The sequence below is a fragment of the Panulirus ornatus genome, chromosome 33 (assembly GCF_036320965.1).
Source record: "Panulirus ornatus isolate Po-2019 chromosome 33, ASM3632096v1, whole genome shotgun sequence".
Classification (NCBI taxonomy): Eukaryota; Metazoa; Arthropoda; class Malacostraca; order Decapoda; family Palinuridae; genus Panulirus; species Panulirus ornatus.
Window position 1 is genome coordinate 20,656,394 of NC_092256.1, and position 18,541 is coordinate 20,674,934.

Genomic DNA, 18,541 nt, shown 5'->3' on the forward strand with positions numbered 1-18,541 from the left:
CTCTCTCTCTCTCTCTCTCTCTCTCTCTCTCTCTCTCTCTCTACGCAGGTAAGGCCGTCAAGAGAGCTTGGCTGTTTGGGCTTTAGTAGACCTATCAACTACCGCGACCGTTAATGAAGGTCGCCTACGTCAAGCCACGTCCACCAACCAAATAATAAGGAAAAAACTAACACATTCTTCAGGTGGTGAGAGAGCATTCTACGACAACATTCACTACGCATGTGGCCCTTAAGTCAGAGATGGCGCACTGCAGAAGCCGTGCAGCTGATGATAACCACGGAGGAGCAAGTGGAAGTCGTACGTGAGACTGACTAGCGTGGTCCTTGATCTGTGGTGGCATGACGTCACACACTGGCTTGTAAACAGTGTGGGATCATGAGTGACGCATGTGACTAGTGATGGTTCGGTGCAGTGAAGGACAAGAACAGTGTACATACACCAGCGTCACTACAGCAACAATGACACAAAAGTATGCGAGGTTCACAGACGTTGACACCACCGCTTTCATGGCCCCGTCACACACACACACACACACACACACAGGATCCTGACAAGCTTGCTTAAACAGTGTGACCTGTACGAAAACAACAAGGCGTCAACAGACCCGTTTGGTACATCTGCTCTCTGGTTAGTGTGTTCATATATGTGTATATGTTTAGCCAACCGTGGGTGTAGTATAGAGCTTATAACTAGCAAAGTCTTTCAGTAATGCCGTGGTACAGCTGTTAGCCACCAATTTAGCTAACGATGAGTACAGTAAGCCATGTAGGTAGCTCACCATGTGGGCAGCTAACCACTAGACACCTTACTTGGATACCCGTGTGAAAAGCTAACCTCTACTATGACTACCTACTGATATAAGTAGCCGCTAGTGTAGGTACTAATACCTTTCATTAAAGCCCAGCTCCTCAAATGTCTATCTCGCTAACTTTTGCCTAAATGTTTATTTCGCTAACTTTACGGTGTTCAGACGACCATGTCTAGGCTGGTAGTACGGCAGGAAATGGAAACACATGCAGGATTTGCGAGTCGTTTCTTTTTGCTACGTTTACTTCCATCTGTCCAATAAACTGGATTCATGGCCATGTTAGTAGCAGAATACATATGCTTCAAGAGGTGTGACATAGTTGGTGTGTCCAGAGCCCCTGAGTGTAACGAAGCTTGTATTTAGGTAATCAGGTGTATATGTATAATATGCAGGCATACTGTTAGCAAGATGTATAAACCTAGTGTGGTGTAGGTGGCCATGTGTGTAACTAGCCATGTGTGCAAGTAACTGAAGATGTAGTGAATCAGTTATGAGTTATGTGTGTGCGATTACTAGTGTGCATTACACCCTTGTGTGTGTGTGTGTGTGTGTGTGTGTGTGTAATAAGGTGAATATATTACCCTCTGAGTTTAGTCGTCAACTCAGGTACATAGTTAACGGGGGAAGCTAAAGGTGGAGTTGAGGGAGAAGGGGAAGAACAGGGAGTCTGTTGTGTGAGCTGAGAGAGAGAGAGAGAGAGAGAGAGAGAGAGAGAGAGAGAGAGAGAGAGAGAGAGAGAGAGAGAGAGATTTCTTAGACAGTAAGGAGAATAATTACCACCACCGCCATTGTTCTATTGTCCCACACAGGAACACCCAAGATGTCTTCACTAATTGACCTTAATGAGGTACCGCAGGAATAACCCGTCCCCCACACGCTCTAAACTAACATTACTGGGAAACAAAGAATTAACCAATAAAGGACCATTATATTATCATACCACCTTAGGGCCTAATTTATAAGGGGCTCTGGCAGCAGCTTCGAGGCTGCGCTACTCGCATGAGCAGGGAAATGACGGACTCATTTGATACGAAGAGGTCCCCGAGGAAACTGTATTTTATCCCTCAAGCGATGATGATACAGCCTCGCCGAAGGTTACTATTCACTCACGGCGGAGTCCTGTAACACTGAATATGTGTATTTATCCACTTATAATTACCCCAGGCCTGTCCACACGCCCAGTTTCGGTCCACTGACAGCACGTCGACCCCAGTATACCACATCGTTCCAATTCACTCTATCCCGTGGAAGCTTTTCACCCCCCTGTATGTTCAAGCCCCGAAATCACTCAGAATCTTTACCCCTCCATCCTTCCATCTCCAATTTGTCTTTCCCTTCCCCTTTTCTCTTCCGACAGGGAGTGGGAGGAGGGAGGTAAATACAAAGACCATAAGGTGAGGGGCGTATCTATGGTATCACAGTGTTGGGTCATGAGGAATGAATCAAATGTTTATAAATGATATGGGTTTATTGTCAGATCCCAGAGAGAAACTCCGCATGCTGGTGACATTTTGGGAAAGTGAAAGAAAGTTTAAATGTGAAGAAAAGTAATGTTAGAAGGTGCTGGAGAAGGGGAGCGAGACAGGATGGTCTGGGTGTACATTTAGATGGGGAGGACCTGGAGGAAGTGGAATGCTTTAGGTAACTGAGTGTGGGTGGACTTGGCACCGGATGGAACAGTGAGGTGCTGAAGTGAATCACAGGAAGAGAGAGACACACAGGGGTGAAAGGTTAAGGTCCTGAGTGCATCAAAGGAACGTTTGGTAGGAGAGTTTAATGTCCCACAGGACAAAGATTAGTCAATCTGAAGGTCCAGTAATTTCTGGCTGTGTTTACTGGATGTCGCTTGGACCCTAACCACAACAGACAGGAAGGGGTTAAATGTGCAGGAAATGAAATGTCTGATGCCGATATGTGGTGTGAGGAGTGACAGGGTCAGAAGCAGACGTGGTAGTAAGCGCAGACTAAGAGGGCAGACCAGGGTGCGCTGAACTAGTCTGGGCGTATGGAGAAGATGAAAGAAGAAAAAATGACTAAGGTCTGTGTGCAAAGGTGAGAAGAAGGAATGGAGATGGAGGGAACCAAAGAGAGGAAAAGGTGGAGTATAGAAGGCTTTGAGATAATGGGGTCTGACGAGAGACGTGCACGGGAAAGGATGAACTGGATCAAAGTGGTATATGGGGAGCGGAAGACCTGCTGTCATTGACCTTGACCAGGGCATGTGATGTGGTCAAAGTAAAGTATGGATGGCGGGCTCTGGTTTCCATACATTATACATGTCAGCGAGAAAAGGGAAGTGGGTAAATGAAGCCGTTGTTTGTTCTTGATGTTTCATCCCTCTGAAGGATTAGGCAATTATATATATATATATGCTTGTTTCTGTTTTTCTTGAGTGGGTTCTTTCTTTCCTGGTAAGATTACTTTGCAGTGTTTTTTCAATACAGGAATCATTCGTGTGGCGAGTCATTAAGGTCAATTAATGATTATGTCCTGGGGTTTCCTGTGTAAGATAATGAAACAATGACGTGGTAGTAGAGTCACCTTACAAGTGTGGTCTCCTTTTACCTGCACCTGTCTTCTTATTTCGGTCTCGTGTTTTCCACCCACACCAACCCACACACACACACAAATATGTTTTTGATTTCATGACGTCATGGCACAGCAGTATATATTTTTAATAAATAGGACTGGCCATGTGTGGATCACATCATCACATGCCTTTGGTATGTGTTCATCCAGCAAGTCAGATGGAAATCTTGTATTTCTGGGTGAGATTTCAGCACCCAGAATACCTTGTTTCCTGTTCATTCCGTTGGAGCATATATTGAGGTATCATTACCTTTATGTCGTTGGGCCGATATCCAATTGGATTTCTTCTTATCATTGCCAAGGTTGATCCGATTAATTGGTTTCAAATAAACTGATATATTTGTAGCAATATGGAATGTCACTCCTCATTCCCCGATACCTTGCCTTGCGTCGCTACCAGAAGGTTTTTCACTCCCAAAACCTCGGCCTGAGGCCAAACTCCTCCGTTGCCTCTTTCGTCGACCAGGCTGTTGGAGGCCGCTACTCAAAGGCCGCCAACGTAACCCAAAACAAAAATAAAAAAAAATGTTGGCTGGTTTGGTAAACAATATAGTTTCCTTTCCAGGATCTCTTTTAGATTTCTTCTCTAAGCGGATCGTAATACCTCTAATGGGTTCAGGCAGTGTGTCGAACAATCGTTAGTTTTAACGAATTTGCTTTACGACGTTTTTCATGTTAGTAACAGTATTCTACAGTCTGCCTTTCGGGCCATTAGGGAACCATTTGTGAATGTAGGCTGTGAACTTTGCCTTCCAGGATTTTCCATGCGTAGATTATGATACATTTCTGCCGTCTGCATTCCATCGAGTGTAGCCGTAGTGCTTTCAGTCGTTCTCAGTGCTACAGCTACCACTACTACTATTACTACTACTACTACTGCTGCTACTACTACTTCTACTACTACTTCTACTACTAATAATAATAATGATTACGTTATGAATATTTAAGGTTCTCATGAAATGAGCAATCAAAATTTTTTAATAATTTAATTTAAACTGTATTCAGGTCCGATAACCTTTCCGCTAAATATCCCATTTTCGGTTCAGTTTCAGTAACTGTTTCATGAAACCTACGAACTAGATAAAATGAATTGTCTAACTTCGAATAGTTCGAATACATTGAAAAAATGTGGCAGTTCTTAACCTTGAAACACAAATTCGAAAAATTTGAAAATACATTAGAAGGTTTTGTTAGTACTAAGAAAGCGTAAAAATCACAAAATATATGGCGAGGTTTTTCAGACTAAAATATTACTTTGTTAAAGATTTACGTTGTCATGAAATAGGAACACACACACACACACACACACACACACACACACACACATATATATATATATATATATATATATATATATATATATATATATATATATATATATATATATATATATATATATACACATACATATATATCAGAACTAGAAAATATGCATTACATACACATTCCTATCCCTCCGCAGAGGCGTGGTTCCATACCACGATGAAACATTCACAGAAACGTCGAAACTACGTGGTTCTTTGCCTATGTTCATAAAAAAGTTAAAAAGTCATATATTGTAGTTACAAGTAAAAATAAAAAAGGCAACAGTTCATCACCTTGCAGGATTCCACAGCGCTTTAGAATGCCATAGCCAAGTCCGGCGTGCGCATGCGCGGCGCCTGCACAATGGCTACCACCGAGACAAGAGCCACACTTTTCTAAACTGACACTTCCTCCTACCCCAGCAAGAACTGTTTCTTTTTTTTTTGTTTAAACCAAAGTAGCTATTAACTTTACTGTCCCCAAGCATAAGCATGAGTAATAACATGATAAGTGGCAGTGGGAACGAGGTCCAAGACTGTTCACGATTTTTTTCCCTGGTCTTTGAATTTTATGATGAAAATAAAAATCTATGTCGAGAAAACTTGGAAGTTCTGCAAAAAATGCCTCCCATAGAAACAGGAGATGGTGAATGGCCAGTGTGGCTGCGGACCAGCTTGGGTTCCGCTGGCTGGCCGGCGGGAAGCCTTTGTTCCCCGGCTCACACACAGACACACACACACACACACACTCCTCCTCTCGTTTTGTTTCTTTCATGTGATGCATTGCACCTGGTGTCTTATTATTTTCCCCTCTCCATTACCACCCACTTTGTCAACTATTGTTCCGTCTCTAATATCGTTTATTGGCTCTAGTGTCATATGTATTTTTTAGCGTTGTTAACGACCACGAATGACGAATTAGTCTCTCAATCACCTGGGCAAAATTACGATAGTCTTTGGCATCCGCTTTACCATTTGTCGTTCAGCCAGATTTACAATGTTATTAGATGTTATTAGGAAGAGCAAACCGTCCATTCTTCGTAAGTATATGTGTGTGTGTACATATGAATGCATACACCTACCGATGAATACTGTTTATATTTATTCACTGATTAGCAACAGACTGTACATGGCATGAGCAGCTGCGCGAGGAGCGTGACGCCGTGGCATTATTGGACCAACGCCATTTTGGTGTACCGACGGATTCTGACGGTGTCCTCCCGTCTCCGTCGTCGGATTGGCTAACGACTGATCCAAAGTAAACTTAAATGGCTGGTTATGCTACTCTGAAGGTTCTTCTTTTTTTTTTTTTTTTTGGCCAACTAGTTTGCATCTGCTGCTCAGACGCTGTTTTGCCAACTCGTTTATTTTATCGAGGTTGTTTTAATTTCTCCCCCGGCACCTATGACTTACGGTGAGGTAGGCTAAGGTTACATTAAAGGTAAGCTAGGGTTACATTTAGGTGGGCTAGGGCTGGGGTACGAATCCTCCCGGTTTGGTGATGGGGGGGACGGAGGTAAGGTTGATTGGGTGATGGGGGGGACGGAGGTAAGGTTGATTGGGTGGTGGGGGGGACGAAGGTAAGGTTGATTGGGTGGTGGGGGGGACGGAGGTAAGGTTGATTGGGTGATGGGGGGGACGGAGGTAAGGTTGATTGGGTGGTGGGAGGGACGGAGGTAAGGTTGATTGGGTGGTGGGGGGGACGAAGGTAAGGTTGATTGGGTGGTGGGGGAGACGAAGGTAAGGTTGATTGGGTGGTGGGGGGGACGAAGGTAAGGTTGATTGGGTGGTGGGGGGAGACGAAGGTAAGGTTGATTGGGTGATGGGGGAGACGAAGGTAAGGTTGATTGGGTGGTGGGGGGGACGGAGGTAAGGTTGATTGGTTTGACTCTTTTTAACACTTTGCCTTGACTTCAAGATGGCGTCGGGCACGCGCGCTATCCCGCGATCGTAGCAGACTTAATTAGAATTGATATTTTCGCTTGATTGAAGTAATCAATTTTATTACTCTCCATAGTTTCAAAAACTTTACTTCTAAAGGAAAGATCGATAGATCCAGGAATGACATAGACATGAAGGAAATAATACAGTGGGCAAAATAATCAAAGATTTTTTTTTAACCCGATTTTTCCCTTCGCTTTAGTTTTCCTAACATTTGCACTGTACAGTAAATGAAATATTGGATAATTGATAAATAATAAAAAAGCCTAGCTCAGAAATAAAACCACGATATAGTCCTTTATATTTTAAGAAACTTTTTCAGATTGTCATAAATAGAAAATAAATATCCTAAGAATATTTGGTTAAAAATATCCCAAATGATTTTGAACTGAATGTGAAAAATAGTTTAAAATTCAGGATACCTTTTATCTTCACTTTCCAGCACCACGTTATCCTCCTGAAGGACTTTATCATCCCTAAAGGACTTCCGCAGCGCTCAGGACACCAGCCACGTCTACCGGGTAAGGTCATAGTTGACTATCTTTTTGGGATGAGTGGACGGAGTAATTGATGTACCTTAAGTGAGAAAGTCGAATCTCTCTCTCCCTGGCACGAAGAGTCTTGTGATACAATTGATAGGTGTTTGAAATGATGGAGAGACGGGTGGCGTTCACAAGGCAAACAGGAAAGGGTAACTCATATACGCCTGGGGAGGTAGTATCAAATGTATTTTCTGATGTAGATTTTAAGACTGACTTGGAAGGGTATTTGTCAGATCATTTCAGTATGTGTTATCTCATTTGTTGGGGGGAGGGGGGATATGTAAATGTACGTTGCTGAAGTGTGAATAAGGGAAGGGAAAGCATTTCATTTTTATTTGGGAATTGATTACAGACTGGTTAGGATGGGAATGGTTAGTGCTGTTCCAAAGAAATGAGTGCCACGCATATTCAGAAATAGGAATATATATATATATATATATATATATATATATATATATATATATATATATATATATATATAGATAGATAGATAGATAGATAGATAGATAGATCGAGAGAGAGAGGTATACCATACCCCCCAAAAAATGCTGTTGGTAGAAATTGAAAACAATAAAAATTGTCAACAACTACCATGAGAGGGCTTGAACTAGGGTCCAGTGATGTCAGAGGCGAAGGGAGATAGTGCGCCCTAAGTTCACCACAACACCCTGGGGTCGGAATGGCGCAATCGGCAAACATACTCCCTCTGTCGCCTCTGAAATCACAAGAGCGGCGGTCGGAGGCTCGCTCGCCCGCTCTCCCGTCGGATAATTCAAGTCTTGAGCTAGCTTGTGTCTTTCAGTTGTCGTTCTTGGGTGGAGAAAACTACTACGAAGTTTGATAACTCGGATCTATTTGGAAAATAAATTTAGAAACAAAAGATGATATATTGAAGTTGTGGAATTTGTAAAGAGCTTGAACCTTATTGGCTTTTCAGCGCATTTAACTTTTTTGTTGTTAGTTTTATCGGACTGGCATTTCTGATGAACACCTCATTTTTTTCCTTTTCTTAAAGAAAAAAAAAATTGCTGTGGATATGCAGGAGACGAATGGGAAAGAGGAATATATGAAAATGAAAAAAAAAAAAAAAAGTGTTTCTCCTGCAAACATAGGCGTGCCCTTGTAAAATTGTGACCGAGGTTCAGATGCAAGGGGATGGCACAACGCCGTCGTACTAAGGGCTCAATTCCTTGTTGAAGGATCCGTAGTACATAGCCGTCTTAGGCTCAAAGCCTTGCCAAGGGCGATCAGAGAGCCCTCTTATGGGCTTCCGCGTACAACGCTGTCCCAGTCCTACAGTCGTAAGCTCAGAGCCTTGCTAAGGGCTTCATGGTATACTGTTGTCCTATACTTAAAACCTTTCCTGAAAGGCTTCGAATCATACCACTGAGACAAGCATCATTGAGGAGGAAATCTATACTCCATTTTTCTAGAGATGAATTCAACTATCATAAAAGTATATGGGAAAAAAAATGGTGATGAATCAACTGAATATTTACATCTTGTGTATCTTATAGAGGGATTCGAACCACCAAGTCAGGAGTGGTTTAGCAATGATGCCACCTATCCTAAACCAACAAGGTGCTTCCTAACTTAAATGAACTGAAATTCCTTTAAAAATAAGATAAAAAAAAACGTGAATCCCATAAAAAAATAAAAAGAAACTTGGATCCCATAAAAAATCAAAAGACACCTGGATCCCATACCCTATATATAATTTCCAAATCACAGCACAAATGTGAGCCAAAATCACAGAAGACATCAAATTTTCAATGTGTTGTGGTAGAACAGCACAAATACTAAGACATCCCAAAATCACAAATATGGCAGATTCATGCGTTAAGCTTGAAGATAACACATATCAAACCCAGTCCTTTTAACATAATATCACGATACTTGATTTATGATGCGCAGTGTTCTACGAATACGTAAGTCAGAAAGTTTTATTCCTATATCCATATGTGACTGAGTTAACTAACGGTGAGACCGATCAAGGTCTAAAACCCTTTTGTTCAAAGGGAACCAGGTTCCTAGAAAGGCATATCTTAAGGCCTGAAATTTCGACACTGCCCTGCACTATAGTTCTTAATATTTGTCTCAAGTTTTATTCTGGTTAGGTTAAATCCATACTTATTCGGGCAACTTCCAGTCCAGCTGACGTTATCGCTTCTCGCCTCTGACACCAGTAAGGACCAGTAATATTCTCCCATTTCTAATAAAAACAAGGTTCACAGACTTGTGCGATTTCAGGAAATTATTCCGATCAGAACAAAATATAATACCCCATCTTAAACCTACTATAATCCAAACTAAATCTAATTCCCCCAATTTTAATGGAATTAAACGTTATCCAACATTACCTAATCTGGCCGAACTTCGATGATCGCGGCAGAAATGGCCCGGGAAACCCGACCTGCCGGACTGCTCATATCACGAAAATCGTTAAAGGTCAAGCGGTTGTCCATGATGGAATCACGTCTCCATTCTTCCCATCTTGATAGGTGACATAATCGTTCACCATCTTCTCTTGTTCGTGCCGATCACATTATGATCTGACCTGGATTTAGTGCCTAGAGTAGTACATCTTATGCCATAAGAAGGTACATCTTATGCCATAGGACCTTCCATATCTAACTTTCGTAAATGCACTTGCTGTAAATCTGGAGGACTCTGTTTTTTCTCAGCGCTCCTACGGGTACTTAAGACGAGACTTTGTCAAGAGGCAAGGCCGAGTTACCAGCACTTCTAAGAGGTTTACTCCTGCATTCAAAATTCAAAATATGATGGTCAAATTCGGGATCTATGTGAGGGTGTTGTATCCGTCCTTTTTCAAAACACTTGATTAGCTTCTACTAACTGGGGGGTTGACAGAAGTGTGTATAGTGATGAAACTGTATGAAGATAACGGTGTAGTGAAGATGAAGTTGTAGTTAAGATGCATTTTTCGTGATGGGGGTGTAGTGAGGATGCATTTTAATGAATGGGAGGGTGTTAAATATGTAGTGTAGTTGAGAAATATAGTCATAAAGGCCTTTGACCTAAGCCCAAAATAATCCGAGCTAAGTTCAAGGCCGACCGAAGAACATAGTCTTGATAATGTACCATCAAACAGTTCGTTACCAAATCACTTTTAAGTTTAAGGACCCTAAGAAAAGAATTTTTGTTTCCTGCAAGCGACCGGAAAAGGCATTTTCAGTAACAATGATTTCAAAACACAAACCGTCGACATAAGGCGTCTAGATGGATGAGTGTGGATCTAGTCATGCTTGTAGGAACATGTACCAGAAGCACGCCCATCCGCCCGTACGCCCATAACTAGCCCACCAACCCACCTTATTCTCTTCTGCAGTCTTCTTGAAGCAAGTCGATGTCAGTTTCCATCCAGTGTTTCAAACCTCGTTTCTCAGCTATAAATAAAGCATTGAAGACAAGAATTCACACATCATGACCCTAAAACTATAGCTCTACTCAAGGAAACAGTCATAATTCTGACTTATCTTACTCAGTTTTGGGAACGATGTTTGCTAGAAATTAAAGGAATAAAAATGACTGGATGGAAACAGACGCTTTCCCTCATCTCAGCAGGAAAGCGTCCTGTCATTGTTCTGTGCCTTATTCCGGTCCATATTACCGTATCCTTGTAAGTTCTTCTACAACACAGACTCCTGTGTTATCACTGGCTAAGGGATAAGTTAACCAGCTACTAGTGGCCTAAGTACTGTCCTATAAGACCTAATCAACAATTGGAGAAATGTTTGGGAAGATCTTGAGCAACGTTAACACAAAGCAGATTTTCATGATTTCAGATAATCAAGGGCCATAAATGCAGGGAGGGCGTGTAAGGTCTTAGAATTATCTTGAACAACTGAACAAGGTGTTCAGGCTTTATTTCTATTGGAGGTTATGGTATATAAAATAAAGTAGTTGGCCTGAAATGACCCTAGCAGTCGATAAGGCTGTAAGATCCAAATCATCAATCATCAAATGATTAAAAAGTAGTCAACGAATTTATATATAAAAAAAAAACAAATACTGAATGAGGTAAACAGTAATACGCTGATGTTGAAAAAAAATCTAGAGGGGATAATCCAACACAAAAACATCGTCAGAGAATTTTGGCAGCCCCCTGCAACAGTTGGATCATACAAAACATTGATGGGAAAGTTTCTCTTAAAGATTCTGAATTTGGTTGAAAAGTTTTAACCTTCTGTTTTCTTACCGTCACAGCCATGATTTTTTTTTTTTTAGTGAACACAACCCACCCAACGTAGATGTTTCCGTAACCATATTCTCTCACTTGTTACCAAAATAAGAGAATACTCCTCACGGGCCGGGATCGAGCCCTTCAGCTCAATCTGCCGTGTGTTGACCAAGTCCGTGTGGTATGGTTAGCAACTCGATGAAATATGCTGCTTTGTAAATTGCTACCACCAATGCTCACATGCTGAATATTCCTATTCAACGAGAGGACGTGCAGCAGATGTGTATGAATACATTCAGTAGGTTTCGAAACCTTTATTCAACCGATCCTTAGCACTTGACCGTCAACATAAATGATAAAAATTATTAAAGTAAATGTTGAGGTATAATGTTCTATCTCCAAAAGGCAAATGTAAAGGCAGTATAAAAGTACTGATATGCTGTTGTTTCATCTACGATCCGTTAGTTTTACCAATGACGATGGGTTCATACTCAACCAAGTGAGCAAATTGTAGATGTAAATAGTACGAAGACAGAACCTGGTACGATAACTTGAGACCAAGAGTGCAGATTATGGATGTAAATAGTACGAAGTCAGAACCTGGTACGATAACTTGTGGCCAAGAGTGCAAATTATGGATGTAAATAGGACGAAGTCAGAACCTGGTAAGATCACTTGAGACACCCCTTAGAGTAGTCAACTGTTACTTCTTGTTATATGTCATTGACACGATGGCCGAAGTGAACTATATTCTATTCTTATCAGCTGATGGTTCAACTCTGTTGATATGAAGAAAAAAATATGTTCTCATTGTTCAATTGGCGTTGACGGACATTTATATGCTGATGATTTAGCTGTGATGGTATCGCGAAGACATGTGGCCAAGACTAAACTGGTGTCGACTGTGGAGCTAAAGAGATGCTATTAACGGTTAGGTTTGTAATAAATGGTCTTATTAATCTAATATATCCATTTGTGATATTTGATTCGGTAAATGCAACTTCCTAATCGAAGCCAAAACTACCTGTCAAATATCTTGGTGCAGAATTTGATCAGTTTACATCCGGACATATATATACATATATATATATATATATATATATATATATATATATATATATATATATATATATATATATATAGCCCGTAAAGCGATTCAGAATCAACGCCTAAAGATAATTTCTGACCAAAATAAAAAAAATCCAGTTCTGGAGACTGCGAAGTTAAATGCATTGCCCTTAGTTCAGAATCATTTTGCTACGGTGCTGCAAGTGTGTCCAAGAAGTACGTCAAATAAAAACTGCAACAAATCTCCAAGTTGTCAAACTCTTATCAATTTGGAATACTTTTAACTTTACATGAACAAATTGGTTACGGATAAAGGGGGAGGGTTATATTCCTGAAAGTAAATTCTGTTCACCAGAGTAACAAGGGTAATGTTCACAAATACCTGTCCAATCAATTAGCCTAATCATACCTACAGCAATATATTGAAGTTTCAGTCACCGGGCGATATCTGTACCCAGGTAAAGGAATATGGTTGGAAAAAATCATTTTTTGAGTACACATCAGCTCATGGAATAGTCTACCTCTGGGAGCTTTACCAATTAAAAAAGTTTCTTTTATTCTAAGGAAAATGTCAAACATTTCCTTGTAAAGTGTACCTTGAGAGTGGCTAATCAGATGTTATAATTCTATACAATTCTAAGTTTTGGCGCTTATTTGCTATTATCTATTTCAAAATTATTTTCAATATATAGCAGAGCTCTACGTTTATTTCATGTTGTCCTGCCAAATACTACGTCCCTCAAGGATTATATATGAACTAAAATGGAAATGAATCTTATGATGCGTTTTACTTGCATTTCTTCAAATTACATTTGTATCATGTATTCTTGTATATGCAAATCTATTATATTTTTATCTGCATGTTTCATTATATATATATATATATATATATATATATATGTATATATATATATATATATATATATATATATATATATATATATATATATATATATATATATATATATATATATATATGAAGGTATAATACCACAGGGAAGCGGAAAGTACAGTGTCAATCGCTTTCGTATATTTCGTGTTTTCCGTTTCCGTTTTACCAGCATTTTACACACACACACACACACACACACACAGAGGCAATATTTCAGAATTTTCTGGGATGAGTTTCTTAACCATTTGTTCGTCGCTTCTCAATAGTTATTTAAACCCTCCTCGCAGTGTTCATCAGTTTATGCTAGCCTATTACAACTATTGATTCTACTCACGGCATACCCTGAACCATATATCACTAAAACAGCAGAAGCCAGAAATAAATGAGGTATCTGGCAATAGTTTTATGTTACGCCCCCTAAGTGCAATAGACCGAAAACCCACCACATTTTCCATAATAATAATACCTGTTTTATTTATAAGCTAAGTGTTCTTCTGTCTTAATGACCCTGGAAAAAAAATCAATATCAGTCGAATCCAAAACACATTCTTGTTTTCCCGACGCTGAAGACATAGAAGGACGTTAAATATTACTTTAATTACGTGCCGTACACGCGCCATTTTGCCTACAGTTGCCAAAATTTACGGCCTCCTGTGGTATCCAAGTGTTGCCTGAATTTCACTGTACTTGAAAATCTTATTAAATGATGGAGCTAAATTTGAGGCACCGGATTTGTTATGCCGTAACACACCACGTTAAAAAAAAAGAAAAAGTCGCAGTGTGTGTTGTTATTCCTCGTACTATATATACCTTTAGCTGCTAGAAAATACATAAAGATGTGACAATCTTTGGCAACACTTTGACACGGAGACATTTCATTATATCAGGGCAAAATCTCAAGAAATCATACATTTCTTTTTACGGGGGAACTAAATGGAGGCTAGCAATGAACTTTACAGCAATCTGTAAAGGCTCTTAGTTGGTATAGTCACAATTCTTTATGGCGAGTAAGATGGTCCAATATAAAGGTGATGTAAGGATTAGGTACAATTGTCCATATATCATCAAATGTTATTTTCAATTTCATTACCTCAGAATCCCTTCTGTGAGGCTCCTGCTGCTTCAAGGCCACGCTACAATCGGCAGAATGCACATAGTCACCTTTAGAATGAGAGAAGTTCCTAAAAGGAATTTAATGTACGCCTTTTCGTCCACTGACGATAATACAATCTAGCCGAAGGTGCCTTTTCATTCGCGGTGAAACCAAATGAAGAGGGGGGGAGTCCGGTAACACCCAATATCTGGTAAAATGTGCATAAAACGTAATCAATTCCTTTCCACTTCATGAAGTCAAGTGCAACATCACCGATCACTCTTCATATGACTAATAATCCACTATTTCAAAAACTTCCAAGCAAGCACTCGCGAATTTGTTCTTAATGGTGAAATATCTTTGCTGTATGCTCAGTACTTCGCATTGAATTCATTGAAAAGAGAATAATCAGGATCTTTAACGCTTCATGATAAAATGCGATGTCTTCACAGGAAATAGCCAAGTCATGACGTTACATCTGTGGATATGCATTCCTGTATTTGTAAACTGAACTAAAACGCCGAATTTAATCAGATTGCAATGATATCGTACTCCTAACTCCTTCCTTTTACATCTACATATCTAATACTGTTCACAAATAAGCAGTATAAGTTGTGTACATTGAAGAAATAAAGATTAAGAGAACAGGCTGTAATGGCGAAGTTACAAAGGGATAAAGGAAGGCGGAGGGGGCACTCGTGTAAAATCCGTCCGCCATCCTACCCATGAGTTGAATGTCACTCAGCGAGGGAAATTATTATGAATATCGGGACGACACGTGAAGATACATCCAAAACGAATAATGGGGATACAGTCGTGATTTTTTGAGCTACCCAATACAATGACTTCAGTACAATTAACCGTTCATAGGACCTCCCGAACTTACAATGGGATTTATTCGTTTCATGATTTTTCAAGGAAACCATTTTATACAGTGCTTTTTCATTCATTCACAATGATTTCCTAAAATAGCTTCCACATTGTCGATACATGACAACTTTTACCTATTGTTCACAGTTTCTTTGAAACTCTGAAAGCTGTTTCCAGGACATTAATACGACGAGCACCGTTAAGAAGTAGGTCAGATTAGGAAAATATAATTCCACTGCGTACAGTGTTCGGTCGATGCTTCTGTCTTTCCAGATAATAAGTAATTTACTCCTCTCGTACAACATTCGCCCTCCGAACTGCGAAACAAAATAAGAATCACAAGTGAGCCAAGCTAAACATAACTTGTACTAAACGAGGTAGAGAGAAGACGTGCGTCCTAAGGGAGGGGGGGAGGGGGGTGGGAAGACATCTGCTGTAGTGGTTGGAGAGGACGGCCTTCTTGCACCTACCGCGGAGCGAGGGAGGACAGCCCAGCCATCAGCCTCCACGTCTTGGACCAGCGCAGCTTTCGGCACAAACTGCGCCACGCAGCTCACAACCCACAGATTCTCCATACCTCTTCTCTCCTCATCCCTCCCATCTAGTACACCGCGGGTGCGCTGTTTCTTAAACTTACTAGAACGTATAAAAACAAAAGATTCACTTAACGTTACGAACTCCGAGCTTGCGGACGAGGAACGTGCTTCATGCAGAAAAAGACAACGAATACTGATCATTTTACGTTGGTTAACCTGACCCTCAGCTAAACCTCCCTCCCTCCTGTCCATGAAGCCCCTCCCCAAACCCTCCCGCTCCCCCACATGGAGAGGATGCAGGATACTTCTATTTTTCACTAAAGTGTGATTGACCTCCGTGAAAATAGGGAGAATATTGATAAAAATGAAATGTACCTCAGCGTCTCTTTCTAAATCTAACTGACACGGGTTACATCTCCCTTTCATACTCAAGAAAAATAAACTTATCGAAAATGGACAGCTGGCAGCTGGTCCTTCCCTCCTCCTATTAGCTGTGTCGTAAGTGGGCTACCCGACGCTCAGATGTTCTTTGTTCTACACGAAATAATTCCTGTATAATATCAACTGACTGTATAGATTTTGCTGAACCTCAGAGAGGATTTTACCACATCGGAGTCTTTCACTTACATTTTCGGCAGTATGGTATTAGTCAACCTTTTCGAGAATTTCATACACTGCCATTATATCATAACCGGGGACCCTTCAGCCATTACTGGATGGAAGGTGTATATTCTTCTAAAACACATTTCCGAGGTGGAAAAATCCCCCACTGAGCTCTAACCTGAATCCCGCTTACGCTTTTAAAAAATCGTACTCATAGTACAATATTTTTTGCGTATCAGTGCATTCAGTATGTCCTTGAATGCAGTAGAAGGACGAATATTGTAACAACCAATAACCTGCGGCCAGCGACGAGGAGTGGAATCATTGAAGTCCACGCCGAGGGGCAAGGGACCCTTACTGTAAACTCTTGGCTTGGGAGACCATTATACCCACACCATTTGCAAGGAATCTATCGATTTTCGTAGTTTCGTTTATTCATCACAACCAGTCTCAAGATTAGGTTATTAAACGCATTCCACTTTAATAGGGATGAATGTGCTCGTATTGAACTCCTGTTTCTATATGGTATATTAAGCATGGGATCCATCACCCCCATATGACTATCCAATGATATATCTGTTGTTTTAGGTTACCTTGTGGATACTCTGCCTCATTCCTACTGTGCATAGAAATAGCTGTCTAGATACTTTTAGAATCACCACTTTTATACTTAGGCTTGAGAACAAAGCAAATGCTAATGGCAGATGCAAAAGATATAAAGATACGATTACGTTTACTTCACAGTCTTGTAGATTATAGTTGGCATTTATGTGGCGCGAATAACTGAACAATGAATGTATTTAACAAAGTTGTTCATTGCTCGTGTCTTTATTATTGTTTTGTCAGCATACTAAAGCGACGGAGAGGAATAGGGAAGATAGAGAATGGTAAATATTACACAGAGATCCTGGTTAAAAGAAAAATATTCCAAAGTTAATGTGTGTTTGTAGGGAATGATATTGATAACATTAACAATGATAATTATAATGATAGATAATTTATCAACTGCAGCCAAAGACGAAGAAAAGGAGAATAATTCATACAACGTTAACACTAAGACTATAATGTGGGATTATTCAACATACATTTGTTTTTACACACGCTTAGGTGGAGGTTGATACATGATCAGTTGTCTGTTGATGATTTTCCCGATGACTGGGTTGAGGCTGTTCTTGTAGAGGACCCTATGTGGATGAGGCTGTTCTTGTAGAGGTCTGTGCATGGATAGAGGCTGTTCTTGTAGAGGTCTGTACATGGATAGAGGCTGTTCTTGTAGAGGTCTGTACATGGATAGAGGCTGTTCTTGTAGAGGTCTGTACATGGATAGAGGCTGTTCTTGTAGAGGTCTGTACATGGATAGAGGCTGTTCTTGTAGAGGTCTGTACATGGATAGAGGCTGTTCTTGTAGAGGTCCCTACATGGATAGAGGCTGTTCTTGTAGAGGTCTATACACTGATGAGGCTATTCTTGTAGAGGTCTCTACACGGATGAGGCTGTTCATGTTGAAGTGTCTACATGGATGAGGGTCTTCTTGTTGAGGTCTCTACGTGGATAAGGCTGTCCTTGTTGAGGTCTCTGTTTGGATAAGGCTGTTCTTGCAGAGTTTCCTTACATAGATGAGGCTTTTCTTGTTGAGGTCTCTGTTTGGATAAGGCTGTTCTTGTAGAGATCTCTACACGGAGGAGGTTATTCTTGTTGAGGTCCCTACAAACTTAAATGGTGTCCATGCGGTTGTGGTACCGAACTGCAACATAGGAACGAGGGATCTCAGATGGCAGGAGGTGCAGGTGTCCGTTCCAACCTCATTTCCTTTCGTGCTCTTCAAGATCTTGCTTGGTATGTCTTCCACTTGCGACATTCCTCTATATGAAAAAAGAAAAACGCTGATCTATGTTAACATCATTCTGACCCCTGAGGATTTCAGAGTGGATATCCTATACACCGCAATCAGCTTTCCTCTTAGATCGAGCATCGTACGTAACATGGATTGTTGACACCTTTTCCAACAGTTGGTTTGCCTGCTCGACGTTCCACCGCGAGTGAAAATTCACCTTTGGCCAGCCTTTATCATCGTCAGTCTGTTGCTTCAAATGA

General features: G+C 40.6%; 1 protein-coding gene across 1 annotated transcript in view; it reads left to right on the plus strand.

The window, feature by feature from the left end:
• Positions 1-483: 483 nt before the first annotated feature.
• TfIIEalpha (transcription factor IIEalpha) overlaps positions 484-18,541 on the plus strand; it is a 30,960-nt gene continuing 12,902 nt past the window's right edge. Inside the window, exons 1-2 of the mRNA XM_071681832.1 lie at positions 484-627; positions 7,085-7,163. The gene's annotated coding sequence lies outside the window, so the exon portion shown is untranslated. The remainder of the gene's footprint in view (positions 628-7,084; positions 7,164-18,541) is intronic.